The sequence below is a fragment of the Danio rerio genome, chromosome 16, assembly GCF_052040795.2.
Source record: "Danio rerio strain M-AB ecotype USA chromosome 16, GRCz13ab, whole genome shotgun sequence".
In the NCBI taxonomy this organism is placed as follows: domain Eukaryota; kingdom Metazoa; phylum Chordata; class Actinopteri; order Cypriniformes; family Danionidae; genus Danio; species Danio rerio.
The window spans coordinates 12,657,442-12,678,934 of NC_141036.1; the positions used below are offsets into that span (position 1 = coordinate 12,657,442).

At 41.3% G+C, this 21,493-nt stretch overlaps 1 protein-coding gene across 5 annotated transcripts in view; it reads right to left on the minus strand.

Moving 5' to 3' along the window:
• The window catches only part of ephb6 (eph receptor B6), a 158,348-nt gene that overhangs the window by 45,903 nt on the left and 90,952 nt on the right, over positions 1-21,493 (minus strand). For 2 of the 5 annotated variants that reach the window (XR_015511129.1, XM_087286754.1), the window contains exon 1: positions 11,248-11,692. The exons of the other annotated variants lie outside the window; for them this stretch is intronic. The gene's annotated coding sequence lies outside the window, so the exon portion shown is untranslated. Of the gene's footprint in view, positions 1-11,247; positions 11,693-21,493 lie in introns of those variants that run through there. 5 annotated transcript variants of the gene reach the window in all.

Consider the following 21,493-nt stretch of genomic DNA (forward strand, 5'->3'; position numbering starts at 1 on the left):
ACAGTAGAATGTGACTTAGCTTTCTCTAGACAATCTGGAGAACACCGGGTGGTACTGGCTCAAGACTGAACACAGTAGCTTGTAACACACACACTTATATAGGGCAAGACACAGGTGTTGCAAATCAAGCTTGAGTGGTGGCACACAGCAGATGGTGAGAAAGTGGTGCCATCCACTGTTCAGGAGGAAGCATGAAACTTGGATCATGTTGTGCAAGGAGACAGGAGCACCTCCTTCAGGTCAGGAGGAGGAATGCAGCTTAATGAGTTCTTACAGGAGCCTCTCCTCTAAGAACGGCTCCTGACGTTCCTCTGGAGCTTCTTTGGGCACGATTGAAGTCAGTGATAAGCACTGGGTCCAGTATATCCTTAGCTGGCACCCATGATCGCTCCTCTGGGCCATAGCCCTCCCAGTCGACAAGGTACTGCACCTTCCCACGGACCAGTCGAGAATCCAGAAGCCTGCGTACTGTGTAAGCCGGTCTACCCTCAATGATCCGGGGTCTTGGTATGGGCTTGCTGGGTGGGGAGAAAGAGGAACATACAACAGGTTTTAATTTGGACACATGAAAGGTGGGGTGAATCCTCATGGACCTGGGCAGGAGTAGCCGGTAGGATACAGGATTTATCTTTCGGAGGATCTTAAATGGACCAATATAGCGTGGGGCTAGTTTGCGAGACTCTACCCGAAGAGGAAGATCCCTGGTTGAAAGCCACACTCTCTGACCTGGGCGAAGTGTGGGCCCTGGCCTTCGGCGCTTATTTGCCTGTCTCCGCTGCTGTTCGGTAGCTTTAAGTAAGGCTACTCGAGCTCTCTGCCATGATAGTCTGCATCGGCGGACCAGTTGTGTAGCAGCAGGGACACTGACTTCTGGTTCCTGTCCTGGAAACATAAGGGGTGGGAAACCATACTGGCACTCAAAAGGAGACATTCCTAGGGAAGAGTGGTAAAGGGTGTTATGTGCAAACTCAGCCCAGACCAACCGGGAGCTCCAAGTGGTTTGATTGTCTGAAACCAAGCATCTCAAAGACCTTTCAATCTCTTGGTTTACCCTCTCTGTCTGACCATTGGATTGGGGGTGAAAGCCAGATGAGAGACTAATGGAGGATCCAATGAGCCGGCCAAATGCCTTCCAGAACCTGGACGTGAACTGTGGCCCCCGATCGGAGACCATGTCCTGCGGAAAGCCATGGATCCTAAACACATTCTGCATGAGAAGCTCTGCTGTCTGACTAGCTGTTGGGAGTTTGGGCAAAGGGAGTAGATGACATGCCTTAGAAAATCTGTCTACCACCACCAGAATGACTGTATTACCTTTGGACTCTGGTAGGCCTGTAACGAAGTCCAATGATATATGTGTCCATGGATGTTTAGGTATAGGTAGTGGGTGCAGCAGGCCTTGAGGTCGGGTTCTTGGTTCCTTGTTTTGTGCACAAACAGAGCAAGCAGCAACAAAGTTGCGGACATCCTTCTGCAGTCTTGGCCACCAAAATTTCCTCTGGATGAGCTTGTGGGTTCTAGTAGTCCCAGGGTGCCCCGATTGGAGGGAAGCATGAGCCCACTGCAACACTTCAGAGCGTAAATGATTAGGTACAAAGAGGCACCCTGGAGGACAATTACCTGGCACTGTCTGTGGCTGTGCTCTCCTGACCGTCTCTTCAATTCCCCACTGGATTGCGCCGACCACTCTCGAGGTAGGTATTATTAGTTCTGGTGTGGTCTCACTGTCTAGAGAACCAAACTGTCTTGACAGTGCATCTGGCTTTGAGTTCTTTGAGCCTGGACGATAAGAGAGAGTAAAATCAAAACGATTAAAGAAAAGGGCCCAGCGAGCTTGCCTGGAGTTTAACCTCTTTGCCTCTCTAATGTAGGTGAGGTTCTTGTGGTCGGTCCAGATGAGAAATGGATGTTTGGCCCCCTCCAACCAGTGTCTCCATTCTTCTAATGCCACCTTGACTGCCAAAAGCTCACGGTTCCCAATGTCATAGTTCCTCTGTGCAGGTGTAAGCCTGTGAGAAAGATAAGCACATGGGTGAAGCTTGTTATCAGTCTTACTTCTCTGAGAGAGGACCGCTCCTATGCCTATGTCAGAAGCATCAACCTCCACTACAAAAGGAAGCTCTGGATCTGGAAGAGCTAAAATGGGGGCAGATGTGAAGAGACTCTTCAGTCTGTTGAAGGCCTTGTTGGCCATCTCAGTCCACACAAATGACTTGGCAGTCTTCTTGGTGAGGGCAGTGAGGGGTTCTGCAATGGAGCTGAAGCCTCTAATAAATCTCCGATAAAAATTGGCAAACCCCAAAAATCGTTGTACCTCTTTAACTGAACATGGTTGTGGCCAATCCAGTACTGCCTTAATCTTGCCAGGATCCATCTGAAGGCTACATTTGGATACAATGAACCCAAGAAACGACACTTTGGAGACATGGAATTCGCTCTTCTCCAGCTTAACGAACAGTCTGTGTCTCAACAACTGGGAGAGAACCTGCCGGACATGTTGTACATGCTCTTCATAGCTACTTGAAAAAATAAGTATGTCATCCAAGTAAACGAAAACAAATCTGTTCAACATCTCCCTGAGGACATCATTAATGAATGCCTGGAAGACGGCTGGGGCATTTACAAGGCCAAAGGGCATTACCTGATATTCATAGTGGCCTGTAGGGGTGTTAAAAGCGGTCTTCCACTCATCTCCTTCTTTGATCCTGACCAGATGGTAAGCATTTCTGAGGTCCAACTTTGTAAAGATAGTGGCGCCCTGCAGTATCTCAAAAGCAGTGTTCATTAGGGGTAATGGGTAACGATTCTTAATGGTGATGTGATTCAAACCTCTATAATCAATACAGGGTCGAAGACTCCCATCCTTCTTGGAAACAAAAAAGAAGCCTGCTCCTGCAGGTGAGGTTGAAGGGCGAATGAATCCACTGTCTAGAGCCTCGTTCAAGTATTTCTCCATGGCAGTTCTTTCAGGAATGGAGAGGGAGTACAATCTACCTCGAGGTGGACTTGCTCCAGGTACAAGTTCAATAGAACAATCATATGGACGATGCGGGGGTAATGAAGTAGCCTGAGACTTACTAAAGACTTCACTGAGATCCATGTATTCTTGGGGAACTCGAGACAAACATGGAGGAGGAACCTTAGGTGGCTCTGGCAAGGGGGCTGGAGACTCGAAAGTTAATGGCTTGAGCTTGGGTATTACCCGCACTTCTGTGGTAGGTATGGATACAGTGTGGGTTGAGGGTGATCTGGAGGGATCGGGCTGAGGTCCAAGAAATGTCTCCAGTGGCTCGAGAGGATGGCAAAAAGAAAAATCAGAAACACAGCAGTTAGTACCCCAACTCTTTACCACACACTTGGACCAGTCTATAAAAGGGTTGTGGTGGAATAGCCAAGGGAAACCAAGCACTAAGGGGTGTTCTGGTGAATGGATCAAAAAGAACTGTATCTCTTCTCGGTGTGCACCTATTTTTAACTGGAGGGATGTAGTGCAGTGACTAACCTGTCCTGAACCAAGAGGTCTGCCATCTAGGGCTGTAATGGTGAGGGGTCTCTGGAGGATTATGGTTCTAATACCCAGCTCACTGGCCACATTGATATCCATAAAATTACCAGCAGCTCCAGAGTCAATGAAGGCACTAAGATGGTGAAGCTGGTTACCTTGGGTGATAGTGGCTTGAACGGATACTCCGGAAGTGATGGCACAGGGGGAAGTATCTACTCTCGCCCGGGACCCCCTCTTCCTGGACGAGAGCTGGCTTTTCCCTTCAGTTCAGGGCAAGTGGAGCGGAAATGGCCTGGCTTTCCACAGTAGAGGCAGCATCTGTCTTTCATTCGCCGTTCCCGTTCGGTCTGGGTCAATCTAGTTCTCCCCAATTGCATTGGTTCATCAAGATCATTGGACAGAAGTGGCTGAGTGATGGTGCTAGAATGTACATCAGGGTCAAATAACCTGGTCTCTCTACCTCGTTCCAGTTGTCGTTCTCTTAGGCGATGGTCAACACGGATGGCAACATCAATAAGGGACTCAAGATCTGGTGCAGGATCTCTAAAGGCCAGTTCATCCTTTAATTCAGAGGACAAGGCACGGTGAAAAGTGGCTTTTAGTGCTCGCTGGTCCCATCCACTCTCTGAGGCCAGGGTTCTGAACTCGATAGAAAATTCTGCCACACTCCTCTCACCCTGAGAGAGTTGAAGTAGGCGATAACTCACATCTCCTTTACTGGCTGGATGTTGAAAGACCTTCTTCATCTCCGCAATAAAACTGGTACTGTTGCTGGTAAGGGGAGATTTCTGGTCCCATAAAGATGTGGCCCAGTTCAAGGCTTTGCCAGTAAGTAGAGTGATGATATATGCTACCTTACTGTTCTCTGTGGGAAAGCTGCTGGGTTGCAATTGAAAGGCCAGCGTGCACTGTGTGACAAACCCTCGACACCTCTCTGGGTCTCCATCAAATCTCTCTGGTGCTGGTAACTTGGGCTCAGATGAAGCAACAAAAACTGTTGGAGGAATGGCTACTGGTTGGCTTCCTTGAGAAGTTAAACGTTGAGGATTTAGTAACTGGAGGATCTCACCAAGAATCTGCTCATGGTTCTGGATGGTGGTTGCTTGATCAGACAAAGCAGACAGAATACGATCAACATTGGAAGGTGGTGAGGCTTCTCCTGCTGGGTTCACTTCCATGGTTCAGTCTTGCTGTAAGATGTTGGTTTAGGTGAGGATTGAACCCGGGTCTCCTGGACATAAAGCTGGGGCTTTTCCCAGTTGAGCTAACTCCTCACTAGATGAACCCAAGAGCAGAAGAAAAATAAGGGAACTTGAGGCTTTGGTTTCAGAAAAAATAAACAGATGATCTTTACTAGAAAAATAGAATTCAAAAGTACAACAGAAATAACTGAAGCCGAGCTTCTAGTAAACAGGCAAAACAAATTAGACACAAGGGTCAAAAAACACAACAGTAGAATGTGACTTAGCTTTCTCTAGACAATCTGGAGAACACCGGGTGGTACTGGCTCAAGACTGAACACAGTAGCTTGTAACACACACACTTATATAGGGCAAGACACAGGTGTTGCAAATCAAGCTTGAGTGGTGGCACACAGCAGATGGTGAGAAAGTGGTGCCATCCACTGTTCAGGAGGAAGCATGAAACTTGGATCATGTTGTGCAAGGAGACAGGAGCACCTCCTTCAGGTCAGGAGGAGGAATGCAGCTTAATGAGTTCTTACACTTTCTGTATGAATAAATCAAATACGCAGTTTTTCCACTAAGGCAACCCTGGTAGCTGAAATATAATCGGCTAAATGTTACATAACAGACATTTTCAAAGCAGAATAACTGACTTCAGCATCGTTTTTCAGATAAACAAGAATGTTAGCCACTTAGGATGTTTCTTAAATATCTGCAAACACATCATGGTATTTATATGCTTTAGAAGAGTCAAAAGCTTCCATACAGCACCTTTTACTTAATAGATTTGCGTTTAGACAAGATGAAGGTATTGCGTGGAAGCCAGCATTTTTAACTATGAATAATATCCCTGATACGACCCTGTGACTTCTGATTGGCTGTTAATTTGAGTCCTTTGCAAGAAACACCACTTCTTGATGTTTGTAAACAAATTTCGGGAGGAGCATGCGCAGAAGTTTCAGTATCGAATACGTCATTGACAATTATCCCATCATCAAATCAGTTTCTGAGCAGGAGTCCGGCCAAGATGGCGGAGAGATAGGAGGTGTTGCTGAAGTCTCGTCAGGAAAACTTGAGGTTGGAGCATAAAACAACCAGTAACGCACAAATTAATACTTATGGATAAACATATATTTAAGACTGTTATTTAAGACGTTACTTCGAGTTGAGTTTATGGGCAGAAGAAAAAACAAGCAAGCACAAGTTGCTCACGTGTCATCTAAGTCAAGGATGGATCCTGATCAAAGCGAATGTACCCTGAAGCCTGCACTTTCGGAGGATGAACAAGACTTAGCGACAGGGGAAAAGTCAACGAACGAATGGTTTAACGTTCGGCCCAAAATGAGCGATGTCCTGGCAACTCCGTTGCCCGACACCCCAATAAAACCCAGCTCAAAAAAGTCAAAACGTGAAGGCATGGATAGTGACAACACATCCGCTGCAATTTTGGCCGCCATTCAAGATCTTGCTGGTAAATATGACAAGATGTTCGAAAAGATTGCGTCAATTGACCAAACAACTGCCGTTACTGCAAAACAGATTGAAAACTTGTCCTCGACCGTGCATCAGCTTGTAGCCGAAGTGTCCACTCACAAGGAAGCCCTTCAGGTTGTGAACACGGAGATTCACGAGCTAAAACAGGTGAACGCAACTTTAAAAGAAGAAGTGGGAGTGTGCAAACGGTACAGTTGGAGGTGGACACTGAAACTACACGGGGTACAAGAGAAACCGGGAGAGGATGTTCGTAGTGTTGTGATCAATATCCTGAGCAAGGTGGTACCTGGTATCAGTGACAGAATGGATGATGCAGTGGATATCGCCCATCGTCTCGGCCCGCAGAGAAAAGATGGTTCGTGGAGATCCATAATTATTTTGTTTGCTCTTCGACGCTTCCGAGACATTGTGTGGCAGTCAGCTAGAGGATGTACTTTTCTGCGCGATAACAAGCTGCGATTCACAGAGGCATTGTGTCCAGAAGACAGAGTGGCAAGAGAGAAACTTTGGCCAATGATCAAGAAGGCCAGAGAAGATGGAAAGAAGGCTTCCTTTCGCGGATCTTTTGCTTTAATTGACGGGAAGAGATATGACTATGCCGATGTTAAGTAGGCAAATAACACGGGTAATTCTGCGTTTTTTCCCGCGATCAGGTCGGAGTTAAACGATATTTAGCCAGATATTTATCTGGTTCATATTTAGCCAGAGTTTGATTTTTCAAAGGATTTAATTCCTAAATTATGTTAAATGCTTGCTGTGACTGGTATGCCAAGATTAAAAAAAAACAAAAAAAAACGTTAATTTACCCATATTTAAATTTGGGTTTAAATACATTTTTTGACATTTTTCTTGGCTCTGTCTAGAATATCCTTATAAAGAGTTATATAAAGATCTTTAATTTTGTTATATTTAAAAAGATGTTTTCTTTTGTCCTAAAGAATTGTCATAGAGGTTATTTTGTTTATTCTATGACTTAGTTGGTTGTTGTTCCTCCCTTCGAGGTAAGGTTTCTACAGTTTCTTCAGTCGTTGGTTTATACATTTATTCTTTGTTTATTCGTTATGGATTTTAAATTTAATTCATTTTCTGTTATGTCTTTGAATGTTAGAGGAATGCGAGATATGGTAAAGAGGAAAGCAATTTTTTTATTTTGTAAAAGCTGCGAATCTGATTTAATATTTCTCCAAGAAACACATTCTTGTGAGTCTGATGTAAAATTCTGGAAGAATCAGTGGGGAAATTTAATTTATTCTAGCCATGGCTCCAATCACTCAGCTGGAGTTTCAATCCTTTTGCATAAATTTAAGGGGCAGATTCTTGAGACTGCAATATCTAACGAAGGTAGATGGATAATCATGGCACTAAAGCAGGATAATTCTATATTTGTTGTTTGTAATTTATATGGATATAATTCTTTTTCTGCTAACAAAACATTATTTTCTCATATTACTCAAAAAATTATTGAAATGCAAATTAAATACCCAGATTCTTTCCTAATTTTAGGCGGTGATTTTAATGAATGTTTGGATAACACATTGGACAGATTTCCTCCTAGAAGCAATGAAGCTCTTCATGTGAATTCTAATAACATCTTATCAATATGTTCATCTCTCTCTCTTACAGATCCTTGGCGCTTTTTTCACCCTGACACGCAAGACTTTACTTGGTCAAATAGTAATTTGTCTTTAAAATCTAGAATTGATTTCTTTTTATTATCTTCATCAGCCTTACAATTTGTTAAAGATGTAAATCACTCATTTGCACCCCTCACTGATCACAATCAAATAATATTGAAATTAGGTTGTTATAAGGAGAATCCAAAGTTACGTGGTTATTGGAAATTTAATAACTGTCTATTAAAAGATGACGTTTTCAATAACAATACAAAAGAGTTAATTAAGAATATATTGTTAGATAAAATGCTAATTGGGTACAAGAATAAATGGGAATTTTTTAAGTACAGAGTCAGACAGATAGCAATAAAAAGAAGTAAAGAACTGAAAAATTTAAAACATAAGAAAATAACAGAACAGATTAATAGAATAAATACTTTACTAACAGGTGACTTGTCTGAAAAAGAGAAAATAGAATTAAAGGAATTGCATCTACAAATTAATCAAGCTTATCTAGATATTGCGAGAGGTGCATTTGTTAGGTCCAGGGCTAAATGGCTGGAGGAGGGAGAGGCGAACTCTAGCTATTTTTTTGCATTGGAAAAAAGGAACTGTAAGAGAAATTCTTTGACTTCTCTCAATATCAATGGTGTTAAATGCACTGATCCTAAATTAATATCTAACTTTGTTACAGATTTTTACCAAAACATTTACACTTCTGCTTTTGACAAACATTGTAGTGATCATTATGTAAATAAAATTAAAACTTACGTTCCAGTTATTGATCCTGAGTTCAAAACCTTTTGTGATTCCAATTTGACCTTGGAGGAAATTCAAGTAGCTCTTTATTCCATGAAGAAAGGCAAATCCCCGGGCAATGATGGATTAACCGTCGAGTTTTATATGCACTTTTGGGAACTAATTAAAGACCCATTGCTTTCTATGTATGATGAATGCATTGATCTAAAGGACATGACAACGTCAATGAAACAAGGTGTTATCTGCCTTATTCCCAAACCAGACAAGGACACCAATTTAATAGATAATTGGCGTCCAATCACGCTTCTCACTGTTGATTACAAAATTTTAGCCTTAATTTTTGCTAACAGATTAAAAACGAAAATTAATCAGCTGGTTGCTGAGACACAGTCTGGATTTGTTAAAGGTAGACATATCAGTAATAATATAAGACTTGCTTTGGACCTTTTGGATTATGCTGACTTCATACATTCTAAAGCTATGATTCTTTTCCTTGACTTTTATAAAGCATTTGACACACTTGAACACGGATTCCTTTTGCAGACCTTAAAGTTATTTGGTTTTGGTGACTTTTTTGTCAATGCTTTTGAAATGCTTTATAGTGATATTAGTAGCTCTGTTTTAATTAGCTTCAACACCTCTAAAAGATTTTCTATTAACCGCGGGGTGAGACAGGGTTGCCCTATCTCACCCTTTTTATTTATTTTAGTAACAGAATTGCTATCGCTAAATATTATATATGAACGTAACTTAGAAGGTATATCTATTTTTGATAGAGAAATTAAAATCTCCCAGTTAGCCGATGACACTGCCTTATTTTTAAAAGATAAATGTCAGTTGTCCAAGGCTATAAGTATAATTGAAGAATTTTCATGTGCTTCTGGATTGAAATTGAATATGTCCAAATGTGAAATTATGATGATTCATGAAACTAATGATTCCTCATTAAATGGTATTTTGGTAAAAGAGACTGTAAAGTATCTGGGTATTTATTTAACAAAAAATTTTGCCACTAGACAACAGCTTAACTTTTCTGGTAGACTTAAAAAAACTCATAGCATTTTTAATCTTTGGCTACAAAGAGACCTTTCCCTTTATGGGAGGGTTCTTTTGACTAAAGCAGAAGGTTTGTCTCGTTTGGTATACCCCTCACTTTCTCTCTCTGTTAATATCCCTACTGCTAAAGAAGTTAACAAAATATTTTTAAACTTTATTTGGAAAAATAAATCCCATAAACTTAAGAAAACAGTTCTAGCAAATAGTAGAAAAGAGGGCGGACTTGAAGTGATTGACTTTGAGGACATAGTAAACACTTTTAGAATAAATTGGATTAAAAGATGCTTAAAAGACCCCAACTCTATATGGTTTTTTATTCCAAACTCTATTTTCACAAAAATTGGAGGTCTTCCTTTTATTTTAAAATGTAATTATCTACCAAATAAATTGCCAATTGCACTGTCAAAATTTCACCAGCAGGTCCTTCTTTCCTGGAAATTGTGTTATTCCCACAATTTCTCACCACATAAATGCTTTTTATGGAACAACTCTGATATTAGAATTAGAAATAAATCTATTTTTCTATCTACATGGTTTAACCGAAATATAATTGGAATTCTCTCAATTTTTGATAAGTCCGGCAACTTTTTGTCTTATGAACAATTTATGTCTAATAATAATTTTCCATTACCTTTTAAAGAATTTAATTCTGTGCAAAAAGCAATTCCGTTAGGCCTAATTCAACTTATAAAATCTCATTTAATGTTTAATGAAAATGTTATTAAAGAACCAGAGCTGATTTTAAATGGAATTAGTCTATTTGACAACAAATGTAATAATAAATATATTCGACAAATTTTTCAAAATAAAAAATATAATGTTCCTAAAGGCAAATTTTACTGGGCATCCTTCATTGACACAACAGACTGGAAAAAAGCCTGGCTATTACCTCATAAGTACTGCATTTCCAATAAAACAAAAGAGGTTCATTTCAAAATTCTTCATAAAATATACCCAGTAAACGGTACTTTGGCAAAGTATTTGGAGATTGACAGTTTATGCACATTTTGTAAGAGTGAAGACGAAACACTGATTCACATATTTTTTCAATGTGAAAGTACAAAAAACTTTTGGAAAAACGTATATCTCCATATAGGTAACCACATTGCTTCTTCCAGACCCTTTCATCTTCAGGATGTCGTTTGTTATTATGGAGGTGGGGCTGATGTATCAGAGAATTACATTATTGACTTTTTTATTTTGTATGGAAAATATTTTATCCATAAACAAAAATTCTCCTGTTCGCAGCCTTCTTTTTCACATTTTTTAATAGAAATTGATGTTTTTATTAAATCTCTTAGATTAGTTAATAATAAGAAAAGTGATAGATTTTTAGTTCTTTATGATAAATATTTTGGAAACAGCACGGTTACATAAGTCCTCCTTTCCTCTTGTGTATTTGTGTTATGTATGTTTAATTTTATTTATTTATTTTTTTTTTCCCCCTTTTGTTTCTTTTTTTATTTAATTTTTAAAGTTTATATTGTTTATCCTGATCTGTTATTGTCATTGTGTTCTTTTGTGTAAATTGTTGAATTTTGTATGTTTGTTATTGAGGTCAATAAAAAAAAAAAAAAAAAAAAAAAAAAAAAAATCAGTTTCTGAGCAACGCCTATATATACCAAAGCTGTCTTACCTGCAGCATCTCACGACTTCAGCATTGGCACATCCAATCGCTGTAGCCTCGTCCAAACAGCAAAATTTCCATGAGGATGACACGGCTCCTCTTGCAAACTCCAAGCCGACGTCCAGCGCATCAACACTCGGCAGAGCATATCAACAGAGTCCGCGGTCTCAACTTAGGCCCGCCACGCCGCCGCTCTTTCAGACACCGGCAACAAACCTGAGCCGCTCCCCAGTTGGAAACCACCGGCCCAGATCAAGCGAGTGCCAGGCCAACGCTCTACAGGCGAAGCGCCACCATCGGCCAATTCGCCATGACAGCGTGAGCACGTCTCCGCTACGGGCTCATCCACCCCCACGCACGGAACATTTCCACTTAGTAGCGCCCGCAATCGCTGCTCTCGGCGCCCCAAATTTAGGAAAAACAAGCCAGTCCGCTCGTGAGTGTGACGTCACGCGAAGCGGCTTCCGGGTCCAAGCGCTCTATTCAACTGCATGGGGAGACCCATGAAATGGTAATTATAACGTTTACAAAGCGATTTATTACTTTCGAAAATCATGATCACAATATATATGTCTATGCCTCATACATGATGCAAGTGATTAATTTTATAAATTGTTAAAAAGTTTGGTATTTGTTATGCAGCAAGCCCAAAAATGGTTGTGTACAACATGACTCTGTATAAAACTAACTTATCGTGTAATATGTTTAAAATTGATCATAAACAAATAATTTCTTAACTTACTGCATGGGGAGACTCATGAAATGTTAATTATAATGTTTACAAAGCAATTTATTACTTTCGAATCACTATCACTACGGGGTATATGCCAAAGAATGCTAATAGGACTCTTAATTTCCCAGTAACCTGGGCTAAGCACTTCGGGCGAATTGAATGCCAATGCAAGCCAGTGAGTTTAAGGTCTGTTTTCTTTAAAAATGAGCGATTTCCACTAGCTGAGTGATATCGCCATATCTTTATAATATGAGCATTTATTTTACCCCAGTATGTTTAATGGAGCTTATGCGTTAGCCTGCCGATTCTGACGACCGCGTGCGAGTAAACAGCTTCTGTCTAATTTTACGCTTGAGCAACCAAATAAATGCTAAAGTTAATTTAACTGAATGTATTTTAATGACATTACAACATCGATGCTGTATAAGGAACTGTACAAACGGAAAAAGTTCACAATAACAGGTCACTGGAAGTGTATCAGCATGGGATAAGCAGTAGTTCAGCATATACCCTATACATACGTCCACACCTTATATCTGACGAGCAGAAAGTGATAAATTTTTATAAATTGCTTATTGTTTTTTGGTAATTGTTATGCAGCAAGCAATGCTTGTGTACACTGATTTTGTATAAAATTAACTTTATTGTATAAAATTAACTTTATTGTGTGATGAGAATTTAAAGTGATCATAAACTAAGAAATTTCTCAACTCAAATGAGTGGCGGCTTGGACCCGAAAACAGTATTACTTGCGTCACCAATAGGTCACCACTTAACAAGCGGAGTCTTCCTTCATGCCGCTTGCAGATTAACCAGGTTTGTTCAGGCCCTGATGCAAGTTCCAGCGTGAGGCTGCCTCCGCTGATGTCACCAACGCCGGCACCCCCTTCTCTCTTCTCTTTTCCTTCCACCTGTGATCCTAGGGCCATCAGTAGCGCGAGCACGCCTCCGCAATCGGCTCTAGCCCCCAACTTTCTTCAGGCCCCGACGCAAGTTCCAGCGTGAGGCCGCCTCCGCTGATGTCACTAGCACTGGTAGCTCTCCTCTCTTTTCCTCCCACCTGTGATTCTAGGGTCATCAGTAGAGTGAGCACGCCTCCGCAAACAGCTCTAATCCCCAACTTTCTGTCGGGCCCCGACGTAGGTGCCAGCGTGAGGCTGCCTCTGCTGACGTCACTTACGCCGGTAGTCCCTCTTCTCTTTCCCTCCCCCCTGTGATTCTAGGGTCATCAGTAGCGTGAGCATGCCTCCGCAAATGGCTCTAGTCCCTATTTTCTGTCAGACCCCGACGTAAGTGCCAGCGTGAGGCTGCCTCCGCTGACGTCACTTACGCCGGCAGCCTCTCTTCTCTTTTCCTCCCACCTGTGATTCTAGGTTCATCAGTAGCGTGAGCATGCCTCCGCAAACGGCTCTAGTCCCTGATTTTTCTGTCAGACCCCGACGTAAGTGCCAGCGTGAGGCTGCCTCCGCTGACGTCACTAACGCCGGCAGCCCCTCTTCTCTTTTCCTCCCACCTGTGATCTTGGGCCACGTTTAGACTATATTCCTTAGATTCATCGTCTAGGTACTTAACATGTATAAACTTAAGTACGTCATTAACGTTTACATAGACAACACGCGTCTATAAAATAAATTGCTTAATTAAATAAATTTGATAAGTAATTCTGGAGTAATAATAACACCAAGCTGATAAGCAACTTCAGCTCAGAAATCATCCAGAATCCCATTACTAGCTTACCCCATCTATTTTCACTGCGATTTCAAGTCGCAATTGCACTCAGTATAAACCATGGAACTCCATTCAAAACTTCAGGTACTGCTCAATGCTCCTTGCACTACCTTAAGTTCCTTTAATCCTATCAATTAAGTTTTCCTCAGAAATTAAACCTAAAAGTCAGTGGAAATGCGCTATCGTTGCCCCCTTCTTTTACCATTTCAACCTCTAAACCTTTCCTAACCCTGGTCATTAACCCCTTCAAGGAGTTCTATTATAAGGTTGCCGCTGCACAGCGACCGATCTCATTGGGGATGCACACCCTATTACGTACTACCGCAAGCACAGTGGCTGCTTCCACTCTAGACACACGCCTTATTATGCTCCACTGCAAGCGCAGTGACCGCTCCTATGGTAGACGTACACATCATTATTATGCACCACTGCTAACGCAGTGACCGCTCTCACTGGAGACGCACACCTTATTTATCATGTGCCACCGCAAGTGCAGTGACAGCTCCCACTAGAGACGTACACCTCATCAAGCATCCCTGCTAGTCCAGCGACCGCTCCCACCGGGGAAGCCCACCTTATTATTATGCACCACTACAAGTGTAGTAACCGCTCCTACTGGAGACGTACACTTTATTATGCACCACTGCAAGTGCAGTGACCGCTCCCACGGGAGACACACACTTGATTATACACTACTGCTAGTGCAGTGACCACTCCTACGGGAGACGCATATCTTATTATGCACCACCGCTAATGCAGTGACCGCTCTTATGGGAGACGTACACCTTATAATTATGCATCACCGCAAGTGCAGTGACCGCTCCTATGGGAGACGTGCAAGTGCAGTGACTGCTCCTACGGGAGACGCTCACCTTATAATTATGCAGTGACTGCTCCTATGGGAGATGTACACCTTATTACACACTGCCGCTAGGGCAGCGACCACTCATACCCCATACAGGAGACACACACCTTATTATCATGCACCACTGTTAGTACAGTGACCGCTCCTACGGGAGACGTACACCTCATATTTATGCACCACTGCAAGTGCAGTGACCGCTCTTACGGGAGACGCACATCTTATAATTATGCACCACTGCATGCGCAGTGACTGCTCCTACGGGAGACGTACACCTTATTACAAACTGCCTCTAGGGCAGTGACCACTCATACCTCATTCAGGAGACACACACCTTGCTGTTATGCACCACTGTTAGTACAGTAACCGCTCCTACGGGAGACGTACACCTTATAATTATGCACCACTGCAAACGCAGTGACTGCTCCTACGGGAGACGTACACCTCATAACTATGCACCACTGCAAGTGCAGTGACGGCTCCTACGGGAGACGTACACCTTATAATTATGCACCACTGCAAGCGCAGTGACTGCTCCTACGGGAGATGTACACCTTATTACACACTGCCTCTAGGGCAGTGACCACTCATACCCCATACAGGAGACACACACCTTATTATCATGCACCACTGTTAGTACAGTGACCGCTCCTACGGGAGACGTACACCTCATAATTATGCACCTCTGCAAATGCAGTGACTGCTCCTACGGGAGACGCACATCTTATAATTATGCACCACTGCAAGCGCAGTGACTGCTCCTACAGGAGACATACACCTTATTACACACTGCCTCTAGGGCAGTAACCACTCATACCTCATACAGGAGACACACACCTTACTATTATGCACCACTGTTAGTACAGTGACCGCTCCTACGGGAGACGTACACCTTATAATTATGCACCACCGCAAGCGCAGTGACCGCTCCTACGGGAGACGTACACCTCATAACTATACACCACTGCAAGTGCAGTGACCGCTCCTACGGGAGACGTACACCTTATAATTATGCACCACTGCAAGCGCAGTGACTGCTCCTACGGGAGACGTACACCTTACGCAGCACTGCAAGCGCAGTGACCACTCCTATGAGAGACTCATACCTCATCATACACCACTGTCAGCACAGTGACAGCTATTACGGGGATGCATACTTTAACACACAACATTGCTAATGCAGAGACCACTCCCACGGAAGACGCCCGTCTCCTGTGGGAGCAGACACTCTTGCTAGAGACATTCATCATGCACCACTATCAACACAGCAACTGCTTCCTCCCGAAACACACACCTTATAACTCAACAGCATCCCTCCAAATTTTTAAGATCAGCAAATTTTGGGGGGCTTGCACATTGTCTGGCTGCTGTCCTGTAACAAATAGCGTTTTTTGGGGAGCGCTCTGGGGCCGGGCTAGATACTTCGCTCGAATCCCAACTCCTCTTTGTTTCCTTATAAGGGGAATAACTCGAGTTGGGGTGTCTCCTCGAGCTCAGAGCCCTCCCCCCGGACAGCACGCCAAATACGCTTTATACTTAAACGAATGCAAGTGCGAACTCGTGAAGTGATGTTTGTAAACAAATTTCGGGAGGAGCATGCGCAGAAGTTTCAGTATCGAATACGTCATTGACAATTATCCCATCATCAAATCAGTTTCTGAGCAACGCCTATATATACCAAAGCTGTCTTACCTGCAGCATCTCACGACTTCAGCATCCCTCCACCACCCCGTCACCTCACCTCTTGCATTTCATTCCCGGGGGGAGCGCTCTGGGGCCGGGCTAGATACTTCACTCGAATCCCAACTCCTCTTTGTTTCCTTATAAGGGGAATAACTCGAGTTGGGGTGTCTCCTCGAGCTCAGAGCCCTCCCCCCGGACAGCACGCCAAATACGCTTTATACTTAAACGAATGCAAGTGCGAACTCGTGAAATTGGACCGCTGCACTGGATATAATTACAGTACATGCCGGGCGGCTGTGAAACATGTCAACCTTACATTGGAGATTGATTGTGACCCAGCTTGAACCTCAGCAACGACCTCTATCCTTTCAATTGTGCGGCCAAACAACAAACCACAACAAACACAACATGAGGTACAACGACCAATCAATATGTTTGCATAACATCACACCGAAACATCCAGTGCATCTGCTGACTCACAGAAGAGCCCGTGTTGTGATTCGGTGAAGCGCTGAAAACTTGTGACACTATTATAATTACGGCTCAGTTGCCATTTTATTCTTGTCAGCTTTGAAATCCGGCTTCTAGAAAGGTCAGGCATGTATAACACTTTCAGCAACAAAGAGAGAGAGAGAGAAAGAGGAAGAGGAAAAGACAGAGATTCCGGCTTTTCAGCAAGCTAAAAGGATTTTTATGTTCTCGCTTGTCTGTCAGATTTGATATTAGCTCCCAAACACTGCTGCGAGACGTGAGAGAGGACGAATGAAAGATGGGCCAAAGTGTGAGAAAAGAAAGCGAGCATTGTCCATCTATCTTTGATGTGGCTGGATTATATTATCCAGTGTGTGCTGTGACAAAAGACATGTTTTAGCTACAAACCTTCCTGACTCCTCAGACATCTCCATCCCCGTTTAACACTCGCTCTCTTCTGTTGTCTGTCCCTGTTCAAACGCTTATCGGCCAATCACAGCCTCTCATTGATACCCACAGGGCATCTATTTTCCTCATAAAAGTAATTTAATATGTCTGTGGCTGATAGTAACATGGCCCAGATTTCTTATCAATTAATGAGACGACAGTGAATTGGTTCAGATGTTGATCTGCTCAAAAAATACATGTTCTTATCAAAGTCACTGTGATAAAACATTTAAGCGACAGTTCACTAAAAAAGTTCCTCATCATTTATTTACATTCAAAGGGTTGTAAACTTTTACGAGTTTCTTTCTACTGTTGAACAAAAAAAAAAAGAAATATATTCTGAAGAATGTTTGAAAAAGCAGCCACTGACATCCATGGTAGGAACAAAACAATGGAAGTCAATTTTAAAACGTTCTTCAAAATATCTTCATTTGCATTAAACAGAAGAAAGAAACTCAAAGGGCCCAATCATACACCCGATGCAATGCGACGCAAGGCGCGACGCAATTGTTGTTTGCTAGTTTCAGCTTGTCGCAAGAGTTGTTTTGACATATTGCACCATGCTGTTTAAATAGCAAATGCATTTGCGCTCATATGTGCGACCATAGGCGTTCTGGTCTAAATAAGGAGGTGTGTTGAGGCGCATTGCTGGCGCGTTGCTATTTTGAGGAACTATAATAGACTGTTCAATAGACCAGATCAAAGCCGGTCTAAAGTCCAGCACAGAGCGTGTTATTTGGGCGCCTGGCTTACACACTGCTTAATACACATAGGATGTAGAACAATATGCAAATAACTTTACATATGAAAAACAGTTAAAGGATTAAAATCTTACAAAAATATTATTTTCTAGCCTACATAAATATAAAAACCATACTTTCATGCCTTCTTCATCTCGCTGGGGCTTTTTCAGTTTATTCATGATTGTTTGCTTTTGTATAATGTTATTATTATTAGCAGTATCATTTATTATATGCATATTTAAATTTGTTTTATTAAAAACAAGCTTAGATTTGCCCACCTGTCAGGTTTTAGACCATATGGGGCACAGCATGTGTATTTGGATATAACACAGCTTTTTGAACACACTTTGTTATTATTGTTTATTTATTAGTTTCCTGGAAATTAGAACTGAATTTAGGAATAGGTTGAAACAAATCTTTGCGCTGAACAAATGAAATTAATTATAAATAGGCTAATGTCTGTGCATACAACAAGTTTCCCTACTCACAAGAGTGAAAGTGAAAGTAAAGAATGAGGAGGCTCATCTCTCATTCTCGTGCTGTAGATCGTCTGTTTACCTGTTTTCTTATTAGTGAAATGCTCAGTTTTTCCAATTAGAAAGTCTGTCATGTAAATAGCATATGCGCTAAGGTGAGACACAACTGACTTTTACAGGGAATAGGAGATGAGACTCTGATTGGTTTATTCTCAAAACACACCTATAACTCATTAAGACAATAAGCTAAACTCTGTTAGACCATGCACCATGGCGCAGGTGGATTTTTCCGTCCTTAAAATAGCAAAAGTGTATTCTGACATGCTCTTAATGCGATTGCGCCCTGCGCTTTTGACTAGGCATGGATCGTAAAAATAGAGCCAAAAGTAGAGATTGAGGCTGCATTTACACTGCACTGTTCAAGTGACTCAACTTCAATTTTCTTCTCCCATGTGGCACAGATCGGATATAGCCCATGTACGTGTAAGCAGGAACAAATCACAAGGATTCCGATTTGCTAAAATCAGATTTAGGCCTTGTTCATATCTGGAAATGTATTCGATATGAATCGGATCTGTGTTCTCGTGTCTGCAGTGTAAGCAGGTAGATCGGATTTTCACCTATCAATGCGAGTCGCGCGTCATTAAAAACCACAGCGAATAACAAGTCTGTCAAGTCTGATACTTTCTTTTCAGAACAGACTTCAGCAGAGTCCCAAACCTTAAATCTCATACACGAGGACTTAAACAGCTTTTATATTGTCATGTAGCACAATTATTTAATCATGTTAACGAGAGCGAGAGAACGCAATGTTCAGTTAGTTCACTTTAAAGGCAATGAAAAGAGCTTATTAAACACTATAAAAGTAAAATTATTAAACCTACACACAGCAGTCTAAGAAAAATGCTAATTTTATAAGAAAATCTCAAATGGCATTTAGAAGTTGTTGCATCTAACTTCTTCAAATAAATACTAGACTAACCTAGGTCTGATTAGCAGTTAAAAAAATAAACAAATACAAATTAGCAGGACAAGCAGCCAAAAAAGGGATAAAATATAATATTATTGTTGTAAAATTAAATACTTAGGAAAGGTAATAATAATAATAATAATAATAATAATAATAATAATAATAATAATAATAATAATAATAATAATAATAACAACAACAACAACAAAAATATTATTATTATTATTATTATTATTATTATTATTATTATAATTATCATTATTATTATCATAGATACATCCATTTCCAAAACAAGTAAAAAAAATTTAAAAAAAGACACAAATTAAAATATTCCAAAATACTTTGGAAGTCAATGGCTTAGATTTTCACCATATATCTCCTTATGCGACAGGAAGCTCACACTTCAGACGATAGTCACTTTCAGTGCAGCAAAATAACACATGCACATTCATGCCTCTATTCATAATGGCTCTATTTATTTATTCCCAAACGCAATAGCAGCTTTTGACCTCTCAGTGACACTTATGCCATACCCTTCTGCAAGCTATCAGGCGAACGTTATAAGCTGCATTTTAATGAGTTGGATTAACCCTTGCCTGGCCAATGGGGATGATTGACTTTTTCTGCATATGATAAAAGGGCATTAAAATGATATCATATCATATGAGCTTCAGTGTATGTTTGGGGTCTCATGAACTGATCAATGTTTCCCTTTAGCAGTATTGACATAATTGTCACTGTGAGGTCAGACGGTCCACTGTGTGACAGAAAACCTTTCAATTAGCCTTATATTTATGTTTAGTAACTAGACACACTCACAGATTATTAGCAGACTTTACATGAAAATGAGTGTGGGTTTACTGTGTATAATCACATCAAGTGGGAAATAAAAGTAAAAATATGAGCTTTTTACTTTTGTTTTATGAATGTAATTTGCTTATGTTTTCTATAGATTTGTGACACACAGAAATGTCTATGTGTTGGCTTGAAATTTGGGACAGTCTGCATTCCATATTGATTTGATACAGACTCAGTATTTAATCTTAAATACAGGATTATCCGGTCTTTTACTAACGTTTTTGTTTTGGCCAAGGCTGTGGATTATATGTAATAATGCTGCACAGATCAATAAGTTCACCTCATAAAACCTCAAAATATCATTAGGAATCACAGGTATTCCTTTTGTATGTATATATATATATATATTTTTTTTTTTTTCAAAGTGTCTGTAGTAGTGAGAATTGGATTTTAGGGATCACCGAAGTCCACAGTTTCATGCGTTACTTTAATGTTAAATGAAGAAAAAAGAAGCATCTCTTTAAATGGGATAAAAAGTTGTATCTATTAGCAATGTTTAATATATGCTGTAATATTTTTCATTCATTTTCCTTCAGCTTGCCACAGCGGAATGAACCGCCAACTATTCTGGCATATGTTTTACACAGTAGATGCCTTTCCACCCACAACCCAGTACTGGGAAACACCCATGCACACTCATTTATACACACACTCATAAACTACAGCCAGATTTGTTTATTTCATTCACCTGTAGTGCATGCCTTTGGATTGTGGGGGATGCAATCTTTTTGGATTGCATTTTTAGATTCTTAGTCATCCTAATGTGTTTATATTTTATTGTTTGTAATGTTGCATCCTTGTATTGTATTGCATGTGTGGTTATCTCTGTTGTTGTAACATTTTAGTTTTCAGAAAAAACGCAATACAAATAACATAGCTCTAGCTCTCTGCAACTGTCACATGGTCGCCCACCGAAGATAAGCAGGGTTGCGCTCGGTCAGTACCTGGATGGGGGACCACATGGGAAAGCAAGGTTGCTGCCGGAAGTGGTGTTACTGAGGCCAGCAGAGGGTGCTCAACCTGCTGTCTGTGTAGGTCCTAACGCCCCAGGATAGTGAAAGAGACTCTATACTGCTCAGTGAGCAACATCTTTTGGATGAGACATCTGAGGTTCTGACTCTCTGTGGCCATAAAAAAATCCGAGGATGTTCTTTGAAAAACAGTAAGTGTTTAACCCCGGCATCCTGGCCAAATTTGCCCACTGGCCTCTGTCCATCATAGCCTTCTAACCATCCCTATATCATAATTGGCTTCATCACTCTGTCTCCTCTCCACCAATAAGTT